The sequence below is a fragment of the Antrostomus carolinensis genome, unplaced genomic scaffold (genome assembly GCF_000700745.2).
Source record: "Antrostomus carolinensis isolate BGI_N321 unplaced genomic scaffold, ASM70074v2 scaffold6177, whole genome shotgun sequence".
NCBI classification, from domain to species: Eukaryota; Metazoa; Chordata; class Aves; order Caprimulgiformes; family Caprimulgidae; genus Antrostomus; species Antrostomus carolinensis.
In genome coordinates, this window is record NW_010326544.1 from 84,711 (window position 1) to 90,457 (window position 5,747).

Consider the following 5,747-nt stretch of genomic DNA (forward strand, 5'->3'; position numbering starts at 1 on the left):
TTGATATGTCTCCCTGTTTCCAGAAAAATCCAGTGAGATCCAGGCAGTTAAGACACTGCTATGGTTCTCCTAAAGCTGCATTTCTTTCCAGAGGAATCCAGCACCTCAGCTTTCTCCTTCTTTACAGAACCTACAGATGGTTTATTACCTCCCTGGAGTGGGCGAGAGATCCTTCCCTAAAGGCACCGAGAGGAGACAGTTGAAAGGGGTGGGGGGAAGAAAAGTGGCCAGCCTTTCTGAGGCTGGAATGTAAATAGTGTTTTGCAAAAGAGCCATTTATCAGTGAAATTATAGAATCTGTTTGAAGATTCCCCTGGAGGACGCACTAAAAAGATGGCTTGTATGGAACTTAACGAGAGGTTTCCTGCAACACGCCTGGGCTTCGTGTAGGCAGGAGCACTTTGCTGAGAATTAAATCCGTGTTGGAAATGTTAATAAATGCAGACACATGTTCTTATTTGTAGGACGCGCTGTGCCTCCTTTATTTATTTCCTTCATTTTATTCTTCTGGATGTAGCTACAGTGCCAGGTCCTTTGCCTGACACATCCTTGGGGAAAAAGTTGCCTGTTTCTCCTATTTCTGTCCCTGGAGCTGTTCTGCAGTCCTTAAAGCCTATTGTACTGCTGCCCAGAGCACAAAGGTAACCACAGGGGACTGGATGATATAGTTTCTGGGCAGGTACCAGGTTTAATCGAGGACTGAAACAAAGAATGAGGGGTATAGACTCAAGACTAGCTGTCATAAAACCTTCCTTCTAATCAAGGCTGCAGGAAGGATTCCCCATCTGCTCTGCTAGCAGAGGAATGGAAGGGAACCAGGACTGTTTTCCAAGCAGAGGTATCCACCTGGATTAAATCACCCTCTTCCATGGCTGGAGCCCCAGGTACATCGCGTACAGGACAGCTGATCAGGTGTCTCTGCTGTCTGCACCAAACACAGGGTGCTCTCCAGCACATAACAATTGAAAAAACAAAGTAAATTTTCTTCTTCACTGGAAGAAAATCTAACAGAGTCATCACCTTTTCACAGCTCTAATCTTTGCCATGACTCAGACCAGCACCTTGGCCTATTTTTGTCTTTAGACAAACCCCATGAACTGCCCAAAAGACTGAAGCCAGCACTAGAAGATGGCATGTCCCTCATGTCTCTTTCTAGGAGTGAGCACACTCCAATGAATTCATTCAAATAGTATCCATCTATTTCCTCCTTTTTCTATTCTGGCAGCTCCACTAGGAAAGACTTTGGCCTGATTTCTAGAACATGGTAGGTGCTAAAAGCTCTGCAGATCTCTGCTGAGGTGCTCAGCTTCCTTGAAAATCAGATATTTCTATTTACGATCCCAAATCAAGCATTTCTTTGTTCTATTGGGAAATTCAAGTCCAGCTGAATCAAATATGGATTTAAAAGAAGATATAGCTTCTAAGAAGCTATCAAAATTATACCTTCATTTCTACCAGCAGTCTGCCAGGTGTCCTTGCCCCCTCCCCACACAGCAGTAGATGGTGTAAAAGGCTACAGAAGGCTCATCTTGGCCTCTCCGTACAGTACCTGTAGTATCTGCCTCCTAATCTGCCCCTCCTCTGTAACTGCACTTGGGGAATCTTCCTCCACATAGACTATTAATTTGATCAGCCCCTTTTCTATCAATTCTGTATTAATCACCCTGTCTAGACTGTTATTATCCTCCCTTTCCTCCCACCTGGCACAACCATAGTCCTCCAGCACCCCCTTTCCCACAGCCCAGCTTTTAAGGGTGTCTCTGGGCAAAACCCTTCACATCCTTCCTGCAAATGGTGTAATTGCTCTCAGACTCTGGCAGCCTTCAATCTGAAGCAGATTCTTCCACCTCCCCTTGTTTCTCTGCTCCTCTTTGTTGGCCCTACTTATTATAGGAGAAGGAAGAGATTAACTAACCAGACTCCCATGTCTGTCTGAGGGCAGTTCAGCCCAACTCACAGTCCCAGTAAAATGATTGAAACTCAGCCTTGGAACTATTTTTTCAGTTCATATTATTCTCCCTTTCTGTAATTTAATTTCCAACATAATTTCATATTCCTGCTATAAAGCAGGAGAACTTCTCTCTTTATATGTACATATATATATTTTTTTTATCCTGCCAGGTCAGATTTGTGTCTGATTTTATTTTGTTTTGCTAAACAAGGAAGCTGAAGACACTTTGTTTCCTTGAATACAGCAGGAGGATAAATCATTGCTGAAGATATGCCGAGGCATCTTTCCAAACTGTAGATCTTAAGAGGGGATGGAAGAAAGTGTTTTAATCGGGCATTTTGGCACCTGATTCCGAACAAGGAATTGGCCTTTGAATATTTGGAGTATTATATCCATTGAAGTATATTACACCACATTAACAAGTTTTGATTTTATTGTTCCTTCTGGAGCTGGGAGAAATATTTACAGGTGTATGAAAGTGCTGAAGAGGTCAGAGACCTTATTACTTTATTAACTCATTTTTTTCTAATGAGATTCTGGTTCACCACTGACAGAGTCCACAGGAAAGTACAAATAAACAGTAATAACAGTGGAAGGCAGAGACTGAACCAGGGGTCTTGTGGCCCTTCCCAAATGGCTTTTCATTGCACTTTCCAGGTCTTTCACAATCTGAGGAAATTTTGCAAGGAAAAGAGCTGTGAAATCAGTTGGTGTGCTATGGATGAATAGTAAAAAATAAAATAAAATAAAATATGAGGGCCCCCCATCACTTCACCCCCTCTTATTAACACAGTATCAGACAAACAAGCCTCCAGCTAAATGAAAAATCCACTTTCATTGTATACCATATTCTGTCTTTGCCTAAAGCTTTGCAATATCTGTTTACCCTTCAAAATTAAGTTTACTACTCACCACAAAAAAACCCCAACAAACCCAAAAAAACACTAAAAGGAGAACTTTTACCCCCATTTAAAACCAATGGGGAAGAGTTATGAGTTTTTCAAAGCAATCCAGTGCTCTGGAAAAAAAATATATTCCTAAATTAGCACTAGGGGTTCAGGTGAGAAGTTTTCTAGGGGATTTTGGAGAAGAGATCATACTCTGATCCATATCTCAATATGAAGATTGTCCCTTGACTATCTTTTCACCTGGCCACAAGAATGCAGCTCCATTTCTATGACCATGTCACCTCTAACATTCCTGTTCATGAGGTCTACAGGATTAGCTTTCCCACCAGATTTTATTTGATTGACCTTGCCTCAGGTTGTTACATTAAACTCAGAATGGGAGTTAATATTGTGCCAAACACCTTCCATCTCTATTCCAACATCTAGACAATTGATTCATCTCAGGCCAAGCCAGTGTGACAGGTATATCTATCCATACAAGGACATTTCCCAGGTAGGATGGGCTGCTAAATGAATGCACCAGATTGCAGCTGACACCCATAATGCTGATTTTTCCCCTCTCCTTATAATCATAATGGGATCTCAGCAATAGAGATGGATTTGCTAATTTCCATCTCCTCTCACTTTCTCCTTTAATCACTGTCAGGCATAAATTAATTTCTGCTTAAAGAGCCTTCAGGTAGAGATTCTGTCATTGCATAGAGCAGTTAAAGGTCATAAATCAGGGTAATCCCAGAACATTTCCCTTCCAATCTGAGATTTCAGAGCATGTAAATATAAGTCCTCCAAGCAATGTCACAGGCCTTTTACTTGGGGTAGGGAAAAGAAGGACGAAAGTTGAACTCTTAGTGTTGGACTTTCAAAAGAAAAGTGAAAACTGCTACTAAGTCACTTAAGTGCTGCTTCCTAAATTCTCTTCTCAGGCCCATATTTACCCCACCTCTGTTAAACAACAACTCTAAGCATATAGTACTGTACTTGTGTCCATTGAAAATGGAGACAGTAGACTGTCCTGAGGACAGTCCAGCCCTTCTAAGACCTAAAGTGCCACCTAGAAGACCCTGTCTGTCTTCACTGCTTCTGAGGCTGATGGTATTTCTTAAATAAGGTGGTTTAAAGGGATTTAAATGTAGGCAGGGTGTATCTGAACTCCAGCACACTGCACTGAAGGTATAGGCTGGGGGAAGCTGTAAGCTCTCTTAACCAAACCAAAATAAGTAAAATCATTAAGGAAAGATATTATTTTTCTAAAAAAAATGCTAGTGAATAAATTATCATTCCTTTTCATTAAAAATTCAGTGGAGATGAAACTGTGTGTGGTGATAATGAGCAAATGTTTATATTTGCAGAGAAGTGCAACTGCATAGAAAGTTACTGCTTTATCCACAGCTTTAACGCAGTTTGTGCAGCTACTTGGATGGATGTCTGTCCAGCTGGCTGCCCAACTAACAAAGGGAGATGTCATGTCCTGAAAAATGGGTACGACTCATTAAAAATTATTTCCTGAGGAAATTTAAACCATTTTTTACAGTGTCCTATAGAGTTATTCTTTTAAGGGAAGAAAATCTAAATACAGTGTCTATGTAATTCCCTCCTACTCCTGAGTTTTCAAACAACAGAAAATACACGGGAAAAAAAAAAAAAATCCCACAAGCCTTTCCTCAATGTTTCAGTTTGTCTGAAAGTTACTTTTCATCAACAAAAACATTGAGAGATTAAGAATTGTTTTCCCATTTTTTTAGTTTCTCCATTTATTTATTTATTTTCAATCCTCACTTTAGATCAGGTTATTTATTTACTTGTACCAGCACCACTTACTAGCAGGAACTTGTAAGAATAAGGAATACTAGAGAATTTTTTTTTGCCCCCCTCATCTCTACACTGTCAGGTTGGTAGTCCATGTACCTCTCCTTCAGTAGGCATGTTTTTTCCAGCCCAGCCATCCTTGGTTTTCTACCCTCTGGATGTCCAGACCTTCCCTTTTCAGCATTCATCCTTTCCTTCTCCATCAATGCCTCCATCCACAGAGTCTCCTATGGCCCAGGCTGCCCTCATCTTGCAGGAACTGAGGACACTGGCTCAACCTCCTCATCTTGCAGGAACTGAGGACACTGGCTCAACCTCCCAAGCCACGGCCAACAGCAATACCCTCTCCTTTTCCCACCAGTATCATCTTTAAGTGTTTTCAAACGATGCAGTTTCCACGCTCCCAGGCAGCCAGTTGGCACCTTTTCAAATGAGCCACTGAATGGCAAATGCAGAGATACACTGGGATAAAATGAGCTCCTCTTATTGATTTTCCAAACCAATATGGCACTGACGCTGCCTCTTTGTGCCATTTTCCTCCTCTGCCAGGAGGCATTCACATCCCTTCCATCATTTTAATTAGACATTACACCTGACACAAATGCCGAGTTGATTAACCTTAAAGGAGCTGAATAGGTTCTCTGATCATTAACACGGGGCCCCTGACATACTATAACTCATGCTAACATGTGCTGTTGCACAAACTCACAGCTTCTTCAGCTCACTCTCCAAAGCCACAATGCAATGTAATAACATCTACAGAGAGCTTTTTATGAGACTGTCTCACGTAATAATGCTATAAAAGCAAGATTTAAAAGATGGATTGTCCTGGACTCCACAGACTTCACTTTTTAATGTTTACATAAATGCACCTTTTCGATGGTGTTTTCAGATAACGGGCCTTCCCACGTCATGGAAGTCAAGACAACCATCAGCTTCCCCTTGCCCCAGAAGTGGCTGTCAGCAGGAAGCAGAGTGCTCTGGTGGGATTCCCCCACCATTTCCACAGGTCCACCTTTGCTCAGATGCGGGACAGGAGGCACAAAGCAACATGCAAAGACTTATTTGCTACAACCATAACC